At 39.5% G+C, this 23889-nt stretch overlaps 4 non-coding genes across 4 annotated transcripts; 2 read left to right on the top strand and 2 right to left on the bottom strand.

Moving 5' to 3' along the window:
• Positions 1 to 17107: 17107 nt before the first annotated feature.
• LOC111970798 (U7 small nuclear RNA) lies at positions 17108 to 17162 on the bottom strand. The gene has a single exon (XR_002878164.1). It is a non-coding gene; the product is annotated as a U7 small nuclear RNA (small nuclear RNA).
• Positions 17163 to 17210: 48 nt separating this feature from the next.
• On the bottom strand, positions 17211 to 17265 carry LOC111970796 (U7 small nuclear RNA). The gene has a single exon (XR_002878162.1). It is a non-coding gene; the product is annotated as a U7 small nuclear RNA (small nuclear RNA).
• A 22-nt stretch (positions 17266 to 17287) lies between these two features.
• LOC111970795 (U7 small nuclear RNA) lies at positions 17288 to 17342 on the top strand. The gene has a single exon (XR_002878161.1). It is a non-coding gene; the product is annotated as a U7 small nuclear RNA (small nuclear RNA).
• Positions 17343 to 17390: 48 nt separating this feature from the next.
• Positions 17391 to 17445, top strand: LOC111970797 (U7 small nuclear RNA). The gene has a single exon (XR_002878163.1). It is a non-coding gene; the product is annotated as a U7 small nuclear RNA (small nuclear RNA).
• The last annotated feature ends 6444 nt before the right edge of the window (positions 17446 to 23889 follow it).

Raw genomic sequence — 23889 nt, 5'->3', positions numbered from 1 at the left:
TTTATCATTGTTGTGTGTCCTGTCCTTGTAAGTCATTGATGCATGCTGTGGTACAACAATTTCCCAAGTTGGGATTAATAAAGTAAAACTCTAATTTACTCTATTCAACTCGCTCTCTCTCTTATCCTACAACCACCTTGGCCATTGAAGCAGATGACCAGCTTGTCTCTGGAGGCCTTTTGGTTTATCATCAGTGGATCCTAGTTTGACAAATTCGCACACACAGTCAGGGCCTACAGGGATAATGAGGGGGAACAGCATGCAAGTTGGTCTAACACTCTGAAATTGAAAGTGTAACCAGCCGCCCCAGTGATTTATTTTGACTGTGTGCGTGTGTGCGTGCGTGCGTGCGTGCGTGCGTGCGTGCATTCATGCGTGTCGGTCTGGACTATTTTTAACATAACTATATTGACTGATTTGTGAGTATATGTGTTAAAGAGAGAGACAGCTAGAGAGAGAGACAGCTAACTGGATTTAGATACAGGGTGGGAGACCGAGACTACGTGTCTCGGGACTATCAGGCTGCTCAGGATCCAATTAGCCAACTAATTTGTGTATTTTAATTGGGTTCTGCAATAAATGAAGAAGGACGAATGCCAAAGCAGTCATTTTGAGCTCAGAACCTGGAGTCATGAACAACTGCTCAGAATGCAAGGGTGGCAGTATCCTCTCACACTAGATGTGTTAAAATTCTGTAAAACATAGAGGATCATTTTGATTATTTCCATATTAATTAGATTATTACTGTAAACCTTAGTTACCCTATTCTTGAACCCTCTATGATAAGACCTACAGTGGCTTGTGAAACTATTCACCCCTTTTGGCATTTTTCCTATTTTGTTGCCTTACAACCTGGAATTAAAATTGATTTTTGGGGGGTTTGTATCATTTGATTTACACAACACTTTTAAGATGCAAGATATTTTTTATTGTGAAACAAACAAGAAATAAGACAAAAAAAATCTGCTTGAGCGTGCATAACTATTCACCCCCCATAGTCAATACTTTGTAGAGCCACCTTTTGTAGCAATTACAGCTGCAAGTCTCTTGGGGTATGTCTCTATAAGCTTGGCACATCTAACCACTGGGATTTTTGCCCATTCAAGGCATAACTGCTCCAGCTCCTTCAAGTTGGATGGGTTCCGCTGGTGTACAACAATCTTTAAGTCATACCACAGATTCTCTGGGCTTTGACTAGGCCATTCCAAGACATTTAAATGTTTCCCCTTAAACAACTCAAGTGTTGCTTTAGCAGTATGCTTAGGGTCATTGTCCTGCTGGAAGGTGAACCTCCGTCCCAGTTTCAAATCTCTGGAAGACTGAAACAGGTTTCCTTCAAGAATTTCCCTGTATTTAGAGCCATCCATCATTCCTTCAATTCTGACCAGTTTCCCAGTACCTGCCGATGAAAAACATCCCCACAGCATGATGCTGCCACAACCATGCTTCACTGTGGGGATGCTGTTCTCGGGGTGATGAGGGGTGTGGTGTTTGCGTCAGATATAGTGTTTTCCTTAACGGCCAAAAAGTTCAATTGTAGTCTCATCTGACCAGAGTACCTTCTTCCATATGTTTGGGGAGTCTCCCACCTGCCTTTTGGCGAACACCAAATGTGTTTGCTTATTTWTTTTTTTTGAGCAATGGCTTTTTTCTGGCCACTCTTCCGTAAAGCCCAGCTCTGTGGCTTAAAGCTCTGTGGCCTAAAGCTCTGTGGCCTAAAGATACTCCAATCTTCGCTTTGTTGCCTCTCTGATTAATGCCCTCCTTGCCTGGTCTGTGAGTTTTGGTGGGCGGCATTCTCTTGACAGGTTTATTGTGGTGCCATATTATTTCAATTTTTTCCATCTTCGGGATGGGTGTCCCTTCCACGGGACGGTTGAGCTAACGTAGGCTAATGCGATTAGCACGAGGTTGTAAGTAACAAGAAATTTCCCAGGACATAGACACATCTGATATTGGCAGAAAGCCTAAATTCTTGTTAATCTAACTGCACTGTCCGATTTACAGTAGCTATTACAGTGAAATAATACCATGCTACTGTTTAAGGAGAGTGCACAATTTTGAACATAAAAGATTATTAATGAACAAATTAGGCCCATTTGGGCAGTCTTGATATAACATTTTGAACAGAAATGGAATGGTTCATTGAATCAGTCTAAAACTTTGCACATACACTGATGCCATCGAGTGGCCAAAATCTAAATTGCACCTGGGCTGGAATAATACATGATGGCCTTTCTCTTGAATTTCAAAGATGATGGTACAAAATAAATACAAAATATATATTTTTTTCTTTGTATTATCTTTTAACAGATCTATTGTGTTATATTCTACTACATTCCTTTCACATTTCCATAAACTTCAAAATATTTCCTTTCAAATGGTACTGAGAATATGCATATCCTTGTTTCAGGGCCTGAGCTACAGGCAGTTAGATTTGGCTATGTCATTTTAGGCAAAAAAATAATTTAAAAAGGGGGTGGATCCTTAAGAGGTTTTTAATAATGGATGTAATGGTGCTCTGTGGGATGTTCAAAGTTTCAGATATTTTTTTATAACCCCACCCTGATCTGTACTTCCCCACAACTTTGTCCCTGACCTGTTTGGAGAGCTCCTTGTTCTTCATGGTACCGCTTGCTTGGTGGTGCCCCTTCCTTAGTGGTGTTGCAGACTCTGGGGCCTTTCTCAACAGGTGTAATTATGCTGAGCTCATGTGACAGATCATGTGACACTTAGATTGCACACAGGTGGACTTTATTTAACTAATTATGTGACTTCTGAAGGTAATTGGTTGCACCAGATCTTATTTAGGGGCTTCATAGCAAAGCAGGTGAATACATATACACCACTTTCTTTTCTTTCTTTTTTTTTTTTTTTCACTTGACCAATTTGGACTATTTTGTGTATGTCCATTACATGAAATCCAAATAAAAATCCATTTAAATTACAGGTTGTAATGCAACAAAATAGGAAATTACCAAGGGGGATGAATACTTTTGCAAGACACTGTATAGTACAGGACAGTCATTATAATGCTGCTATGATATTGACATAGTACTAGTAGGTCGGTGTCATAAGCCATACTGTATACAGCTGAAATTAGCTTTAGCGACTGATTTTACATTGTCAAGACACAAGACACAAAAAGAGGTTACTTCGTATTTGGTAGAGAGAAGGCAGTTAACAAAGCAAGACGACAGAAAAAGTTCAGACTTTGCTTCTGCCAATTATTACTTTGATGTGTGTGTCATTTTCTTCCCTCTATGATACAAGCATGTAATCAAGGCTGACACTCTGATCTTTGGTTTTCTCAGCTTGTCCACAATAGGGCCAATTATCAGAGGAACCCCACTGTTCTGGGACGATCAGGAGGCGCCTCTTGGGCTTTATTTCATACTCCAGTCTAATTACTCTATGATCTTTCCTGTTATCAAGGAAATCAAAAGGCATGTTTGCACCACTGTATCTAAATTAGCAGAGGGAAGCTGTTAAAAGTGGTAACACAGCGAATTACTTAATGGTCTCTACAAGTTTCTCTCTCGGTTTAGTCACTGGCCCTTTATTGTGAAACTAATTATAAGGGTATGTGAATCCTTAGAAATTGCCTAGAAATAGGCCCAAGTGACACAGCAGTCTAAGGCACTGAATCTCAGCGCTAGAGGCTTTCCTACAGACCCTGGTTCGATCCTGGGCTGTATCACAACCGGCCGTGATCGAGAGTCCCATAGAGCGGCACACAATTGGCCCAGCGTTGTCCGGGTTAGGGGTGGGTTTAGCCGGGGTAATCCATCATTGTAAAATAAGAATGTGTTTTTTGAAATTATTATAAATTTAAGAAAATCATTGAATATCTGAAACATACAACATACTTGCAGTGAAGCCGCTCAACAACAACATCATACCAGTCATCCAACAGACTCCCATTCAGAGCGACACACAGAAGCATCCAGGGTCAATGCCCTGCTCAAGGGCACGTTGACAGATCTCCCACCAGGCCAAAAAACGTGAACCCAAACCCTCCAAGATCCCTCCACAGTTCCCTAATAGCTGGCCCTCAACCATTCGAGACCCTTCCCACAGCCCCCCCCCCCCCCCCCCCCCCCCCCCCCCCCAAGAAGAAAAATAAAATAAAAAATACAATTCATTACATTCTCCACCCACAAGAACCCCCCAATGCACCAACAACCAAGAGAATGAACTAAATAGAAAATAAAAATACAGGAGAAAACAGCAAACAATGCAATTGTTGTTTTTTTAAACCAAAAATATATAAAAAATAAAAAACAAAGGACATCAAGGACAAATCATAATAGCAATGCCAACTGTATATGTTTGTGTGCACAATTGGCCCTGCGTCATCTGGGTTAGGGGAGGGTTTGGCCGGGATAAGCCATCATTGTAAAATAAGAATGTATTATTAACTGACTTGCCTAGTTCAATAAAGATTGGGAATGATACACATTTCAACATAACAGAGAGCCATTGCTGTATGTTGAATAAAATATAAATGGGAGCAAGTCTCCCATGAAAGTCTGTTTAAAGTAGCCTCACTTCCCAGCCTTATATCAACACTATGAAACTATTTTTCTGTAGTTTGGTTCCATTTAAAATACATGGCTAAATCTCTGATAAAACCTGGTACAGGCTGTCTTGGAGGAAAAGTGATGTTGCAGAACTATACCTTGGTGATGTAAAAAACTAAAACACAGTTAGGATAAGTTCAACCCAAGCTAGGCTAAACAATAGATAATCTCAGTTAACTCAAAACAAAAATCTCACGTAATTTGGTCAGATGCTCGATTATGTCTACGTAGTCTGTCCACGAGAGGTTATGCAATATATATGCATGATTGTAATAACTATTCAACAACAGTTCCGCAAGCCTTCTCTTTTTTGTTGATTTTTTTCTATATACTGTATATCTAGGTAAGTTAATTAGAACCCAATACTTATTATCAATAATTAACTGTATAAGACACAGGATATTATGGAATTGATGCCTGAAGCCTCTATGATATCCTCCGGGAAAATACTGACCACTGCAGAGGATGTTCCCCTCATTCTAAAATGACTCAAGTTACCAGTGGAAGACAGAAAAACAAACACAAAGCCAGCACTGAGTGAACAATGACAAACAAACCAAACAGTGACAGCTGTGTCTCCATCTGAAAATGGATGATGGCTCTTGTCTCCATGACAATTTGAAGGGCTACACACATTTCACACTTGTTCAGATCGAAGTGGAGAATTACAGTCCCTGATAACTCTGGGCCCTGTGCCTGTACCAGATACAACGGTAAATTAACACTATTTTCCTGCCGGGTATTGTTGCTTCCTTGTGATGTCTTGCTTACGTGCCAAATGGAAACAATTAACAAAYCTCTAAGGCTAACAGACAGAAATGCTTTAAGACTGAAATACCACTCACCTCCCTAAAAGAATCTCCCATCTGCCAAAAAGAATGCAACAACAGAAGTTTTTTCTGATACATAGGTTTATTAAAAAGCTGATGTGTTTCGAACTAATTCGGTCTTTGCCAAACTTGCCTTTTTCACTTGCTTCAGTCTGCTAAATTCTAACTATTTCTTAAACCTCAAAAGAGCTCCCAATGGACAGGGAGATTATTTTCTCAACTTTCCTTCTGTAGATTAGATTTCATTAGAAGAAATCAAGAAACCTGGAAGAAACCTTCCAAAGGAACATTTGTGGGAATCGTGAACATTAAACACCCACATGACAGGACATTACGTTCAACAATAAAGTGCATGTAGCTAATAGACTCTATTAGCATTCATGAAAGGAAGTGAAAGGAGCTCAAGGGGGGTGCCTAACAGGACTGGCTGGGGTAACAAATTGGTAATCCTCATTAAGTAGCACATCATATGAATGTGGGTACAAAGCTAGAGGCCCACTGGTAAGCCCATTTGGTTATCATGGACAGAGACTATATCATGCACGTTGATGATATAAGGGTATATCATGAGTTGATTAATCGGGTGAGTGTCAAAAGATATCCTTGCCCTTTTTGTGGCCCAAAAAGAAAAACACATGGGGCTCATGGTTTATAGATTTTTGAAGAGTGCCAACAAGGTTTCACAGGGGATAAATCAATGTTAGATGGCACCTTTAGCTACAGGAGTACATCCGAGTTGATACAATAAATCTCACTGGTGCAGGAGCGTTGACGACAGATAGGTTGTAACCATAGAGATAAGTGGTTTCCTTTTTGTTTCAATGGAACTGATTGTCAAGGAGTACAGCAATCCATTACTTTAGTGTGTGTGTGTGTGTGTGTGTGTGTGTGTGTGTGTGTGTGTGTGTGTGTGTGTGTGTGTGTGTGTGTGTGTGTGTGTGTGTGTGTGTGTGTGTGTGTGTGTGTGTGTGTGTGTGTGTGTGTGTGTGTGTGTGTGTGTGTGTGTGTGTGTGTGTGTGTGTGTGTGTGTGTGTGTGTGTGTGTGTGTGCGTGTGCATGTGTATACACACGTTTGGAGAGGAGTGGCAGACCCAATAAACCAAAAAACTGGGATGATTACTGATCTTTGTCCAATTACTTTTTTGAAGAGGATGGATGGGCAATCTAATCTGGTCTAATCCCAAATGGTGGGATTCCCTTTAGATTTCAGTGTAAAACTGAAAGTTTTACACCTGTACAGTAATGGGCTAAAAGTTGAGCCATTAAAGTACAGCTTGTCTTCATGGTTTATAGGTTTTCGAAGAGTGCCAACAAGGTTTCACAAGGGAGTACATCCGAGGTGACACAATAAATTGACTCACCAGTGCAGGAGCGCTGACAAAAGACAGGTTGTAACGATAGAGATAAAATGAGCCAAGGGCACCGAAGAAGGCTACATTCCCCAGACAGGCTGTGATGCGATGTGGCTAAAAATAAAGACACACACAAACCACATTAAGCCATTTCAGAGGTCATGTCATTGTACAATTGCATTTCATGTGCATGTACAATCCAATCAAGGTCAGGGTGAGACGCAGGGGTATTCTGGCAATGACAATCCATGTATATATCTGGGCCACAAGTCCAGGGCCTCCCCCATTCGTCCTAGAGCAGGGTTTCCCAAACTCTGTCCTGGGGGCACGTTTCGTTTTTTGCCATAGCACTACACAGATGATTCAAATAATCAAAGCTTGATGATGAGTTGGTTATTTGAATCAGCTGCATAGTGCTAGGGCAAAAACCAAAATGTGTGTGTGGGGGGGGAGACTAGAACATTGAACTATTATATTACTGGCACTGTGACAGAATGCAGTGTATCCCCATAGGGATGATCAAACTTTGCAGCTTTTAAAAACTTAACCAGTTACAGCTAAATATAGTACAGTTATAGCTCTTCATTATGTTGTTTTCTCAATTTAATCAGTGAACCATTACATCACAACCTTTTGGTTGCTTATTCATTCTGGGTAATCCACTCCTCACAGCCATATTAGAAATCCCCATAGAGATTAAACAACTAAAAACTATACATAACAATGCATGTGGATAAATCACTATTTTGATTATAGCACAGGTACAATAGATTTGTGGTTATATATTTGTCAACAAATCAAACAAATTACAAGGTTCCTCGCAGTTATCTGATCAGAAAGTGAAACCCCAGAGAAATCTTAGCAGGAAAGCAAATCATTGCTCCTCTGTTTTTGGCTGAATGCATTTCCGACACCTTCTTCAACTCCAAGACCAATACCCATCTAGTGTATGAGCAGAAATGTATCTGAATATCAGGAGGATGAAATTAGGAATTACATCCGAGATAAAAATGCAATGTACTATTCCCCAGGCAACCGGCCTCTACTGTGTGTGACTCAACAAGACCAAGCCACAGTGCAGTACAAAGAGCCTTTGTCAGGATCACACTATACCTGGGGAAAAAGAGAGGAAGCGAAGAAGGGAGTAAGGGGAGGAGAGGGGTTGGCCATGAAGAGGGGACAAAGGAGGACCGCTAACAAGTGCACTTGGGCTAATCTTTCAATTGGATCTGACAGAGACTTTGTAGGCGTMTATGGAATATGGAATCCCATTACATTCTAATAGTTGGTTTAGAATCTATTAATGTGTTTTTCCACATTACAGTGAACTAATTTCTTGTGAAAATGTTGCTTAGTTCTTTTGGTTACAACTGAGTTAAGCTTAGGGCAATTGTTTCACTGCAACATGGGAATACATTTTTCAAATAAAAATAAATAAACTGCTTTCTGAGGGAGAGAAATTGAAATACACTATATATACAAAGTATGTGGACATACAGTACCAGTCAAACGTTTGGACACCTACTCATCCAAGGGTTTTTCTTTATTTTTACTATTTTCTACATTGTACAATAATAGTGAAGACATCAAAACTATGAAAAAGCACATATGGAATCATGTAGTAACCAAAAAAGTGTTAAACAAATCAAAACATTTTATATTTGAGATTTTTCAAAGTAGCCACCCTTTGCCTTGATGACAGCTTTGCCCACTCTTAGCATTCTCTCAACCAGCTTCATGAGGTAGTCACCTGCAATGCATTTCAATTAACAGGCGTGCCTTGTTAAAAGTTAATTCGTGGACGTTTAATGTGTTTGAGCCAATCAGTTGTGTTGTGACAAGGTAGGGGTGGTATACAGAAGATAGCCCTACTTGGTAAAAGACCAAGTCCATATTATGGCAAGAACAGCTCAAATAAGCAAAGAGAAACGACATTACTTCATTACTTTAAGAAATGAAGGTTAGTCAATCCAGAAAATGTCAAGAACTTTGAACGTTTCTTCAAGTACAGTCGCAAAAACCATCAAGCACTATGATGAAACTGGCTCTCATGAGGACCGCCACAGGAAAAGAAGACCCAGAGTTACCTCTGCTGCAGAGGATAAGTTCATTAGAGAAATTGCAGCCCAAATAAATGCTTCACAGAGTTCAAGTAACAGACACATCTGAACATCAACTGTTCAGAGGATACTAAGTGAATCAGGCCTTCAGGGTCAAATTGCGGCAAAGAAACCACTACTAAAGGACACCAATAAGAAAAAGAGACTTGCTTGTGCCAAGAAACACGATCAATGGACATTAGACCAGTGGAAATCTGTCCTTTGGTCTGATTTTTGGTTACAACTGCCGTGTCTTTGTAAGACATAGAGTAGGTGAACGGATGATCTCGTATGTATGGTTCCCACCGTGAAGCATGGAGGAGGAGGTGTGATGGTGTGGGGGTGCTTTGCAGGTGACACTGTCAGTGATTTATTTAGAATTCAAGGCACACTTAACGAGCATGGCTACCCCAGAATTCTGCAGCAATACGCCATCCCATCTGGTTTGCGCTTAGTAGGACTATCATTTGTTTTTTAACAGGATAATGACCCAACAGACCTCCCGGCTGTGTAAGGGCTATTTGACCAAGAAGGAGAGTGATGGAGTGCTGCATCAGATGACCTCACAGCCAACAAGTGCTCAGCATATGTGGGAACTCCTTCAAGACTGTTGGAAAAGCATTCCAGATGAAGCTGGTTGAGAGAATGCCAAGAGTGTTCAAATTTGTCATCAAGGCAAAGGGTGGCTACTTTGAAGAATCTAATATATAAAATATATTTTGATTTGTTTAACACTTTTTTGGTCACTTCATGATTCCATATGTGTTATTTCATAGTTTTGATGTCTTCACTTTTATAATACAATGTAGAAAATATAAAAAATAAAGAATAACACTTGAATGAGTAGGTGTGTCCAAACTTTTGACTGGTACTGTACCTTCAAATTAGTAGATTCGGCTATTTCAGCTAAAATTTCCCACACAGCCATGCAGTCTCCATAGACTCTGTGTTGTTGTTTTCGTCGCACTGCTTTGCTTTATCTTGGCCAGGTCGCAGTGATAAATGAGAACTTGTTCTCAACTGGCCTACCTGGTTAAATAAAGGTGAAATAAATAAATAAAAATTWAAAAAATAGACAAACATTGGCAGTAGAATGGCCTTACTGAAGAGCTCAACATGGCACCGTAATAGGATGCCACCTTTCCAACAAGTCAGTTCATCAAATTTCGGCCCTGCTAAAGCTTCCCTGGTCAACTGTAAGTGCTGTTATTGTGAAGTGGAAACGTCTAGGAGCAACAACGGCTCAGCCGCGAAGTGATAGGCCACACGAGAATAGGACCGCAGAGTGCTGAAGTGTGTAAAAATCATCTGTCCTTGGTTGCAACACTCACTACCCAATTCCAAACTGCCTCTGGAAGCAATGTCAGCACAATAACTGTTAATCAGGAGCTTCGTATAGCTTCACCATCTGGGTTTGGCGGATGCCAGGAGAACTCTACCTGTCCCAATGCATAGTGCCTGCTAACTGTGAAGTTGGGGGGAGGAGGAATAATGGTCTGGGGCTGATTTTTATGGTTCGGGCTAAACAGTAGCTACTGCTAACAAACGAGCTAAAGAATAATATAGTATAATGCTTCTAGAAAGAAATGGGGAAATGCATAAGGGAAATAGGGCCTAATTTCAGATTAGACAGTGTGTGCGTTCGTGAAGAGTGGGAATAAATCCACATCGTTACAGTCACAGATTAACATTTTTTTATGACCTTTGTTCTTAACTTTTTAACGACAGATTAGAGAAACGCACTGTTTTCACACATGTAGACACTGGTTTGGTGATGGAGATAATGAATACGAGGTTGAAAACATTTGGAAAAAAGAATAAGCTGATTGTAAAATGAACTCTATTTTGTTTCAAATGGCATCTTGAACATGTATTTATTTCACAGTGGGTTACAGAAATAGAGTCCATAGTGCTTCCTGTAAATGGCCATAAAAGATCATGGATGCTAGTGTTTGACAATAAATAAAAGTCGCTTTAGGAAGTGTAGAGGAAAGCTTGCTTGACAAAGCAAAAATTGCATGCAAGGCCAGAATGGTTGAAACTTCAACGCTTTCCATTATTTTTGAACGGGTGTAAGTATCAGACAAGAATACATGCATGCAACATTTTAAATTGTTACCAGGTGATATCATTATTTTATCCTCTGATATCCAATGAATTAGGGTATATTCACTTTATATCCACTGAATGGTACTGCATCAATTGACCCTCACAACTGGCAAAGACGGCAAGCAGCAGGGCACGTAGACTCATGATGGATGCTTGAAATGCTCTAAGTAACAGGATTGCTCTGGTGGAATCAGCACTTTGAACTTGTACATCATGGAATATCTGTCTGGTTCCATCCAGAACACACATGGTAATATATATTCTTATAAGAACAGGTGGGGTTACAGTGCCTTCAGAAAGTATTCATACATCATGACCTATTCCACATTTTGTTGTGTTACAGCCTGAATTCAAAATTGACTAAATATGTTTTGCACCCATCTACACACAGTATAATGACAAAGTGAAAACATGTTTATATTTTTGCACATTACTTGAAAATGAAAAGCTGAAATATCTCATTTACAAAAGTATTCACACACCTGTGTCAGTACAAGTTAGAATCACCTTTGGCAGCGATTACAGCTAAGTCTCTAAGAGCTTTGCACACCTGGAATGTAAAATATTTGCACATTATACTTTTTTAAATACTTTAAACTCTGTCAAGTTGGTTGTTGATCATTGCTAGACAGCCATTTTCAAGTCTTGCCATAGATAATTCAAAACTGTAACTAGACCACTCAGGAACATTCAATGTCATCTTGGTAATCAACTCCAGTGTATATTTTACCTTGTGTTTTAGGTTATTGTCCTGCTGAAAGGTGAATTTGTCTCAGTGTTTGTTGGAAAGCAGACTGAACCAAGTTTTTCTCTAGGATTTTGCCTGTGCTAAGCTTTATTCCGTTTTTACTCTAAAAAACTCCCTAGTACTTGCCAATGACAAGCATACCCATAACATGACGCAGCCACCACCATGCTTGAAAATATTAAGAGTGGTACTCAGTGATGTGTCGTGCTGTATTTTCCCCAAACATAATGGTTTGTATTCAGAACATAAAGTTAATTTCTTTGCACATMTTTAGCAATTTTACTTTAGTGCCTTATTGCAAACAGGATGCACGTTTTGGAATATTTTTATTCTGTACAGGCTTCCTTCTTTTCACTCTGTCATTTAGATTAGTATTGTAAAGTAACTACAATGTTATTGATCCATCCTCCWWTTTCTCCTATCACAGCCATTAAACTCTGTAACTGTTTAAAAGTCACCATTGATCTCATGGTGAAATCCCTGTGCGGTTTCCATTTCAGCTTTTTATTTTTWATTCATTTGTAAATATTTCAGAAAACATAATTGAGATGACATGTAAACATATGAAACCATGACCCACATTGGTGTCAGGATCACACATGAATGATTGACAAAAATGTATTGTGATAAGCCACCATGACCAATGTGGGTCATGGTTTCATATGTTTACATGTCATCTCAATTATGTTTTCTGAAATATTTACAAATGAATTAAAAATAAAAAGCTGAAATGTTTTGAGTCAGTAAGTATTCAACCCCTTTGTTAACGCAAGCCTAAATTCAGGAGTAAAAATGTTCTTAATAACAAGCCACATAATAAGTTGAAAAGATCCTGAAATTACCCACTAACCTTTTCTGGGTGAGAGTCTATTGACTCCGCCATTTTGATCTTGTGGTCTGGTTCAACATTTTCAATGTTAGGTTCCATTTCTTACTTTTAAGACATTGTAATGAAAATAAAGTCCAAAGTCACATTACTCTCACAGAAGGACATCCATTCAGGTCCAAAATGATTGACATCCGTGATAAAGATCAGCAAAAATTACTGTATAAAATAAATCATTCAAATACTGAGCTATATAGTAATGTAATTGCTCAGAAAAAAATATTTTGTTTAACAAGGCTGTATCACATCCAGCCGTGATTGGGAGTCCCATAGGGCGGCGCACAATTGGCCCAGCGTCGTCAGGGTTCGGCCGAGGTAGGCCATCATTGTAAATAAGAATTTGTTCTTAACTGACTTGCCTAGTTAAATAAAGGTTTCATTTAAAAAACAATAAAACAAGTAATAAACTCAGCAACAAACTTAACATGTGTAAARATTTGTATGAACATKATAAGATTCAACAACTGAGACATAAACTGAACAAGTTCCACAGACATGTGACTAACAAAAATTGAATAATGTGTCCTTGAACAAATGTGGGGTCAAAATCAAAAGTAACAGTCAGTATCTGGTGTGGCCACCAGCTGCATTAAGTACTGCAGTGCATCTCTTCCTCATGGACTGCKCCAGATTTGCCAGTTCTTGCTGTGAGATGTTACCCCACTCTTCCACCAAGGCACCTACAAGTTCCCGGACATTTCTGGGGGGAATGGCCTTACCCCTCACCCTCCGATCCAACAGGTCCCAGACATGCTCAATTGGATTGAGATCTGCCATGGCTTTTCGCTGGCCATGGCAGAACACTGACATTCCTGTCCTGCAGGAAATCACGGCCAGAACGAGCAGTATGGCTGGTGGCATTGTTATGCTGGAGGGTCAGGATGAACCTGCAGGAAGGGTACCACATGAGGAAGGAGGATGTCTTCCCTGTAACGCACAGCATCGAGATTGCCTGCAATGACAACAAGCTCAGTCCGATGATGCTGTGACACACCGCCCCAGACGATGACATACCCTCCACCTCCAAAATCGATCCTGCTCCAGAGTACAGGCCTCGGTGTAACGTTCATCCAACCATCACCCATGTTGAGACAAAACCGCAACTCATCAGTGAAGAGCCCTTTTTGCCAGTTCTGTCTGGTCCAGCAACGATGGGTTTGTGCCCATAGGCAACGTTGTTGCCGATGATGTCTGGTGAGGACCTGCCTTTACAACAGGCCTACAAGCCCTCAGTCCAGCCTCTCTCAGCCTATTGTGGACAGTCTGAGCACTGATGGAGGGATTGTGCATTCCTAGTGTAACTCGGGCAGTTGTTGTTGCCATCCTGTACCTGTCCCGCAGGGATYTTCGGATGTACCGATCCTGTGCAGGTGTTGTTACACGTGGTCTGCCACTGCGAGGACGATCAGCTGTCCMTCCWGTCTCCCTGTTGCGCTGTCTTAGGCGTCTCACAGTACAGATATTGCAATTCATTGCCCTGGCCACATCTGCAGTCCTCATGCCTCCTTGCAGCATGCCTAAGGCACGTTCACGCAGATGAGCAGGGACCCTGGGCATCTTTCTTTTTGTGTTTTTCAGAGTCAGTAGAAAGGCCTCTTTAGTGTTCTAAGTTTTCATAACTGTTACCTTAATTGCCTACCGTCTGTATGTTGCTAGTGTCTTAACGACCGTTCCACAGGTGCATATTCATTAATTGTTTATGGTTCATTGAACAAGCATGGGCAACAGTGTTTAAACCCTTTACAATGAAGATCTGTGAAGTTATTTGGATTTTTACGAATTATCTTTAAAAGACAGAGTCATTTCTTTTTTTGCTGAGTTTACTTTTTTCTAAAAAGGTAGGGGTCAAAATTATTGACACCCCATTTTCAATACCTCACCTTGTGAGGATAACACCACTGAGCCTTTTTCTAAAATGTTTTATGAGTTGGAGAACACCTTGGGAGGGATCTTAGACCATTCCTCCAGACWTAATCCTTCCAGATCCTTGATATCCTTCGTCTGATATCTTTTGTTTTCATTTCATCTGACCAAAGCACCGGTTCCAATCCAAGTGCCAATGGCGTTTAGCAAACTCCAGACTTGTTGGATGACATGAAAATAGAGCTCTTTGGCCACTCACACCAGTGGTGGGTTTGGTGTCGAAATGAGAATGCATGAGCAGAAAAGAACCCTACTGTAAAATATGGTGTTGGATATTTGAGGTTATAGGGCTATTTTGCTTCCCCTGGTCCTGGGGGCCCTTGTTGATTTCAACAGCATCATGAACTTTACCCAGTACAATGATATGTTAACCAAAAACCAGGTTGTCTCTGCCAGGAGGCTAAAACTTTGCTGCAAGTGGATCTTCCAGCAAGACAATAACCCAAGCACACATCAAAATCCACAAAGAAAGGGTTAATTGGCCACCAAATAAACATTTTGCAATGGTCATCTCAGTCTCTGAACATGGAAAACCTGTGGTTTGAATTGAAGAGTGCAGTCCATAACCACAGACAAAAGATATCAAGGATCTGGAAGGATGATATAGATCCCTCCCAGTATGTTCTCCAACTCTTTTTTTAAATCATTTTTCATTTTAAGGCTCAGTGCCGTAATTCTCGTAAGGTGGGGTATTGAAGGGTAATATATATATATATATATATATATATATTACTTGTTAAACAAAATCTCTTTCTCTGAGCAATTTAATTAGTTTACAATCCTATAATTTACCCCAAAACTGTTTTACATACAATATTGCTCAGTATTTGAATTATTTATTTTACACAGTCATTTTTGCTCATTTTTATCAAGGCTGTCAATAATTTCAGACCCTACTGTATGTATGGAGACATGCAGTATGGTAAGGAAAGTTATTTTAGGGAAATAGCTTGTGACTCTAAACATGGGAGCTTAAATGTGGTGGATGAGTGCAATATTAGGTGCAAAAAGTTTCTATTTAATCACAGCTGGAAGTTTCCATGTGAAGATAAGCTCCAAGTATGCACAATTGAATCAATGTTCTTGTAAAATAAATTATTAGTATGTGCAAGAGGAACAAAAAGAAACTCAACTTGATACTAACACAAAAAGATCGCTCACAGCATGAGCTGAATAAATAATATTTAGCTTCCCTCATCCTGGAAACGTTGAGAAGCCATTTTTTATTTAACATGATCTGTAGTAGTGGACTGATGATGATCCATATCCTACTACCTAAACTGTATTACACAGTTCTAAAGATAGCCAACTGAGCCACACTGTCCTCTGTTACTCAGTGGTTGACAAGGAAAGGATGAAGAAACAGAGGTAAAGTAAGTCTGCCATCTGGTGGTTGACATTATATTTCACTTCTCACAGTTCCTTACTTTCTGATAGACTATGGGTGGAATTTATTCAAGATATTGTGCGGTATAATATGACACACCTCCCATGGGAGGTATAAGATGACACCCCTCCAACCCTGCTTCCTATTACTTCAATGTAACCTGAAAAACTGCCATCTTGTGGGACGTTGGATTTTGATGCACACCCACAGCCGTCTTAACACCCACCCAACAAATACACCATGACAGRGCAATACACAAGGGGTGGAACAGTGGCAAAGGTACCCACAGGACAAACAGAATAATATTAGGCTGAGGAGAGATTAAATAGCATTAATACAACAAAAATTATTCTAAACACACCTTTAGTTTACAAAGTTAAAGAGATGTATTTTTTCTTCATAATAAGCAGGAGTAATATTCTTAGATCAGAATGACAGCAGACTGTACTTCTATCCATGTCACTAAAGACTAACAGAAACAAAAGAATGGCTAGAATGGCTTATCTTTTCTCCCCTGTTTATTACAACTCTAAATGCAAATCGCTTTACATTGATACTCAGACAATAATTATTAACTGGATATAACGTAGGCTACTGTACGTCCCATCTTCAAAACCCTGACAAGACTATGTATTTAAGATAAGCGACAGAGGAAATACTTCAAAATCTAAAACACTTTCTAAATATATGATAAGACTAGGAAAATAACTATGCAGTTACTTTGAAGTGACTCCGACCTATATTAAACATAGAGGGAATGAGAGCTAATGGTAGCCATGTTAATTCGCTCAGGAGTTTGAGTTACATGCATGGTGTATCAAATTAGGAATCAGCCCATCAACTGTATTAGAAAACCATCACTATTGGACAATTCAACATTATTGTAATTCAACATGTCTATTTGCATATACATAAACAAAAATTGCAGTCAAATACAAACGAATATAACTGTTTTGGTTTGTTTTACTGTTAAGATACCAGCTGGACTCGTATCCATCCAATTTTCAGAATGAGGTATGAGTTTTTTAAATAACAGAAACTCTGACTCCAGTTTTTAGGCTATGCACAACATTGGCACGATGTGGGCCCAACCACATGAAAAAATACTATAGTATACTGTAGTATTACTATATTTATGTACTGTATGATTTACTATAGTGTTTTTGCTTTATTAGCTTTGACATAGAAGTGGGGGCTATCTCCTTGAGGACACCTACTGGACAAATACTATAAGAGATAATTTTCCATAACCTGTCGGTAGTGTTTTTGCTTTATTAGCTTTGACATAGAAGTGGGGGCTATCTCCTTGAGGACACCTACTGGACAAATACTAAAAGAGATAATTTTCCATAACCTYRCGYRAGGTTATGGAAAATTATCTCTTTTAGTATTTGTCCAGTAGGTGTCCTCAAGGAGATAGCCCCCACTTCTATGTCAAAGCTAATAAAGCAAAAACACTACCGACAGGTTATGGAAAATTATCTCTTATAGTATTTGTCCAGTAGGTGTCCTCAAGGAGATAGCCCCCACTTCTATGTCAAAGCTAATAAAGCAAAAACACTATAGTAAATCATACAGTACATAAATATAGTAATACCACAGTATACTATAGTATTTTTTTCATGTGGTTGGGCCCACATCGTGCCAATGTTGTGCATAGCCTAAAAACTGGAGTCAGAGTTTCTGTTATTTTCTATAATATTGGTCTATACTTGGGCATGCAGGTTTCTCACTCACGGGTGGCACGCATTGGGATATGGGGGAAGGGAATGTGTGGGGTATATGCACATTAAATACTGTAGTATTACTATAGTTAAAAAATACTGTAGTGTTTTCGCGGATACTGTAGTGTTTTTGCAGTCATTACTGTAGTATTTACTTAGGATAATACTGTAGCATTTGCTATAGTATTCTACAGTGTACCACAAAATGATATAGTAAGTACTACACATGACCGAGGGATACTACAGTGTGTAGTGTATTCTACAGTGTACTACWAAATTCTATATTAAGCCCTACCSGATCGAGGGATATTACAGTGTGTAGTATAGTATTCTACAATAAACTGTAGTATTTTTTCATGTGGGCAATGCGGGATGAATTATTGGCCCAGTATCAGCAGCCCATATCTGGTGAGGGCTGCCCTCACTTTGCCTCAATAAGCCTATACTTTGGATCTTTTATTTATTTGATTTTATTAGGATGCCCATTAGCCATCGCCAATGGTGACCGCTATTCTTACTGGGGTCAGACACATAACGAAAAAGACATTACAGGCAAAAGACTTTACCATTTACATACATTTAAAAACATTAACATGTAGTGTGTGTGTGCGTGCGTATCTATCAGTTACACATACATGTCAGTACATACACACAAAAAGTAGGTCACATGGGGAGAGGTGTTGTGCCGTGAGGTGTTGCTATATTTGTTTTTGAAAGCAGGTTTACTGTTCGCTTGCTCTATATGAAATGGAAGGGAGTTCCATGCAATCACGGCTCTGTATAATACTGTACGTTTCCATGAATTTGTTCTGGACCRGGGGARTMTGATTTAAACAGTGGAGGCTGCTGAGGGGAGGACGGCTCATAATAATGGCTGGAATGGAGTCAATGGAGTGGTATCAATGACATGGAAAGCATGTTTTTGGTGTGTTTGTTACCATTCCATTGACTCCATTCCAGCAATTATTATGAGCCGTCTACCCCTCAGCAGCCTYTACTCAGTGGTGCTTTTAGCATGTCTCACAAAAAATTGTTTATGCACGCCAGCAAAGCCATTACACAACACAATACTAAACAATACATAAATTGCACTATAATGGTGACAAAGGCTGCCCACAAACTGTTAGGGCCTACAGTACATAAAGCTGTCCCAACAGCAGAGTATTKTTTTCAACACCATGGACTGAATCCTTACCACCGCACACCTGGCTATCAGCGGAGCCTTGTCTGACATTAATGAGCGAGCTATGATGGGTGTAGTCATTATAACTATTTGTTCATCACTTTTGAAATGTACAGCGACAGAATTCAGAACATGGACCACTCTTACAGTATTCTCCCTGTACACCAAGTCAGAACCATAGGATAAATAAAGGGGGCATATAAGCGGACAATGAAAGCTCTTACAATATTCGATGATGACATTTCTCTAAAATAGGATATAAGCTACATGTGCACCACCAAGTCAGAACAGTAGGCTAAGTTATGAGGGGGGAAGGGACCAAATTATTAGGGTGTGTCACGCCCTGACCTTAGAGATCCTTTTTATGTCTCTATTTTGGTTGGTCAGGGCGTGAGTTTGGGTGGACATTCTATGTCTGGTGTTCTATGTTGTCCTTGTTTTGTATTTCTATGTGTTTGGCCTGGTATGGTTCCCAATCAGAGGCAGCTGTCTATCATTGTCTCTGATTGAGAACCATACTTAGGTAGCCTGTTCCCACCTGTGTTTGTGGGTGGTTATTTTCTGTTTAGTGTTTGTTGCACCTTTCAGAACTGTTCGTTGGTCGTTTTTGTTCGCGTATTCATCTTTATTAAAAGTATTATGGATARGTACCACGCTGCACTTTGGTCCTCCTCTCCTTCTCCCGACGACAATCGTTAAAGGGTGAGGCACATTGGCTACTAARAGCTTAAAACAGAACATACACTTAGTATTACTTTCTTAGCTACAGTATACATATCTCTCTGGCATATTACATAATTTATGCAGCTGCACACAAAACATTTCTGGACTCACCGTTGMGCTTTGCTCACTTSAACAGGAAGGTGGTGTGGCGGTCCTTCTTATGGGAAAATTKAGTCTCTGGATTTGTAGTGCTTTCAAGACAACTGGGACCCGGAAAAAACAAGATCGAATCATGACGTCAGTGATCTTCAGGTCGGAGCTCTAGAAAGAGGCCCGAGTTCCCAACTTGGAATTCCGAGTTGGATGACCGTTCAAAATACATTTTCCCAGTCTGAGATAATTTCTTTCCAAGCTCCCAGTTTTCTTGAACTCACTGGAGTCTGAGATTTCCCAGTTCTGAGTTTCCAGTTGTTTTGAATGTGCAGAAGTCATACTGGATTGACAGCATTGCCAAATTATTCAACCTTTTCTGGCCAATGTTGTTGCGTGTAAATGTTTATCCTTTTAAGCTTAGAAAAGACACCCTTAAACCCAGAAATGGACCACACACCCTCTCTACCGAATAGCACGGGAAGCAAAATAGTGACTCCTTTGCATAGTTTGCACTAGGCCACTAATTCCATCTAAACCACTCATTGTTAAATTTGCGATTTCCAACTTATGTCCAATGGCCGATGAGCACCGATACATTTTATCTATAATTTCTCTTCATATGACAAGGATTGAAAAGGATTTGCCAGTAGATTGTCAACTTCATTCATGATGATGACTGCTAGCTAAGATTTTGAAATGATGATGTTGACATGATCAGTCCAATCAAAGCTACGGTAGATATAACATGATTTGACGTCGATTTATCTGTGAGCGATGACCTTAAGCCTTCTTGGATGGGCACTTCTAATGTAAATCTATGGCAGCCCCCAAGGGGGCTTGAACTTTCTAACTCTCCCTGTAGATTTTGCAGTGACGTAGTGTCCTCCTGAGTGACAGAACACTCAGGAGGCAATCACAGCACAACTAGAGAAAATTACCGCTACATCTACTTTGTCCAGGTTAACAGAATATTTATTAGAAATGCTAATGTGATGGACATTAGTCCCGCCCACAAAGGAGCTTCAGAAGCGACAAAGAATCTGCAGTTCAGGTGCTTCCGAGGCGGCGTTTTCCATCTGTCTGAAAAGGTCTCATTTTATATAAATACTTGTTTTTGAAGGCAGTCTGAGATAGCATTTAAAGGAGTCGTTTTTTACAACTTGATGTTAGATTGTTTCTCACCCTGAAAGTAGTCTATAGGCCAGGAGAAACTAATGAATGTTTCAGTTCTTTAAAGAGCCACCACACACTTCAGCTAACCTTAGCCACCAAAAGCTAACAATCAATCACCTGAAATCAATTCATATTAACTACATATTTGGTTTGATGTTACTTAAAATGTGATTTGACCATTAAAAAAAGTATAAAATGCATGCTCACATGCCCATCACTTCCATTGATTGTTAGCTTGTGGTGGCTAAAGTTAGCTGAAGTGTGTAGTGGATGTTTAAAGAGAAGGAACCATGGATTACAATTTATCCAGGCCCATAGACCACTTTCAGGGTGAAGAACTAACATCAAGTTGTAAAATCATGAACTATAACGCTAAAATCTTAATCGTTGCACAGTAATATCTATAAAGATGGAACATGTGACTAGACTGGACCTTTAAACCAAAAATATATTGCTGGTAAATGTTCCAGTACACATGTAATATCACACCCAATAACAAACCTAATGTAATATCATATGTCAATACTTTTGCTTGATTTAGCCTAGCTCGAGTACTTGAAAGTGTTTAACAAATATTATGCATTTGATCAAGGACTGTATAGTACAGGTTGTAAACAACCTCTGCAGTAGTCAAATATCCTACTACCAAATTAACAAAGATACGTCTCGAAAACAAGACTTTTCAGAGACCAAACCACCTGAAATACATTCATAATAACTTGGTGGGTGCTTATATCTGTCCTATTTTACATGTACGAGTGTGTATTAATACGCATGCTTGAATTTGTTTTTTTTCATATCCCATATCTGAGAGTGTGGTCGCGGACAGGGTCTGCCATTATCAACAGCGACCKTGGAGCAATTAGGGTTAGGTGCTTTCGGCTCAGGGATTCAAACTAGCGACCTTTTGGTTACCATCCCAGCACTTACCGCTAGGCTAACTGCCGTCCTTCATGGAGATATTCAGATGAATACCCTCTACTAAACTACTTTTGCCAGTGTTACCAGCCAAACAATCAACGCCATAGTCAAAGGTTAACAAATAGGAAATCAAACTGAACACAAATACAGCCTCTAAAATCTCCATGCCATTTTCAAGGCTCAGATTATACACACATTCTCTATATTAGCAGAGAAGGAATGTGACGTCACCGGGTTTAAATACTCTTTCCCGGGGGCATATACACAAGGAGGGAACCTAACACTGACCCTTAAAACTATCCTCCTTGCAATTACAGTATTTGAAATACATTTGAAAACCTTAGAAGTGATTAACAGGCACGTGAGGTCCTGTAAATAATCAAACACAAACGCACAGTATGGAAGTTGGAAAATTAAAAGTCGGACATTTCAAGCCCCATAAGCACTAATGTGAAGTTTACAGGAGCACATTAAATTTGGTGTCAAATGAAATCTAAGAGTCTATATTTGAGAAATGATGGTATACATAAGCAAAGGCTTTGATGTTTCTGGTCAAATGGATGGAAAAGTGGTCTTAGAAAACATCTATCAGAAAAAGTCTTAAGTTAGTAGAAATACATCAACACAATGTTGATGTAAAGACCCCTGCCAACTAATATCAATATTAGTTTTACTGTCACGATCGTGTGGAGGAGAGACGGACCAAGGCGCAGCGGGATATGAATACATCTTCTTTTATTAGAACCACGAAGATGAACACGAAACGAAACACTTATACAAACTATACAAAACAACCGTGAAGCTATAAACGTAGTGCACACACACAGGCTACAAACGTTCAACATAGACAATTACCAACAAACACCTAAAGCCTATGGCTACCTTAAATATGGCTCCCAATCAGAGACAACAATAACCAGCTGTCTCTGATTGAGAACCAAATCAGGCAACCATAGACTTTCCTAAACACCTACACTCAACCATAGACATACCTAGACACATACACTCAACACAAACCCATACACTACAACCAACACCCCCTATACCATATAATCACCCAAAACACKCACATACCCCATGTCACACCCTGACCTAACTAAAATAATAAAGAAAACAAATAATACTAAGGCCAGGGCGTGACATTTACAAAAATGATTTGCCTTCTGCATGTTTAAGAAAGTGTCTTGTCATTATGTTACCAAAAAAAAACAGATCCTAGATATTTTCTCATTTCTCCCCCTCATGAGGAGGGAGGACAATGACAGTTCACAGAAGTAACAAGTAAAGGTAGACCTACCAATTAGTGTTTTTACTGCAAAGAATTGGGTTTATGATTTATTAGTGATTAAAATGAGTAATTCTGTTATCAAATATCCTATCCTTTGCACTTTAACAATCATTTACACCAAACATTGTGACCAAACAAATGACAACACATGGCATTCATTTTAAATAAAGACATCTTTATCAAATTGCTGCATATATTAATTATACGATGAGTGCACGCTCTTAGATTTAAATTTGCAACATTATCTTAAATCAGACAAACCATTTCAGTTTCTAGCAGCTTTCCTGTTGCCTTGTGTGCAGCATGGTGGCCAGATGTGTTTGTTAGAGGGCTAGCTGCTAATTGGCATGTCCTCTCATCCTGAAATGTAGGGGCGTGATGGGGGGATTTCCCCAGTTTAAAATGTTATGCTAGAATTTTATTTAAAAAATTATTATATTTCAAACTAATCATGTTAATGGTAATATTTATGAATAAAATCCTGTTTCTGATAAAAAGGAATATATCCTTGAATAAAAAGGATGTGCATCTTTGTAGTCTACCTGCTCAGATGTGGAACTGGCCACTCCCTTTATTTTCTGTGTGCTAACTTTATGACTTCAATTAACCCTTGGAGTGGTGCTGGTTCTGCTATGTAGACCTCAGTTATACATTTATCTATGTTTGAGGTTTTAGAACATTTGTACTTTTCTTGATTTACAGAATTGTAAGTACTTTTTTTAGTATGCCTTTTTCTCTCTCTTTGGGTAAATAAAACTCCTAATATTTGCACCCAACTCAGTTGTCTCTCATTGCCTGCTTGGTCATCCCTTACATATGATGGCAGCGGTGGTATTTGAACCAACGCCTCCGAAGAGACTGGAGCCA

The sequence above is a fragment of the Salvelinus sp. IW2-2015 genome, linkage group LG11 (assembly GCF_002910315.2).
Source record: "Salvelinus sp. IW2-2015 linkage group LG11, ASM291031v2, whole genome shotgun sequence".
Classification (NCBI taxonomy): Eukaryota; Metazoa; Chordata; class Actinopteri; order Salmoniformes; family Salmonidae; genus Salvelinus; species Salvelinus sp. IW2-2015.
This window is presented reverse-complemented; position numbering and strand designations above follow the sequence as displayed.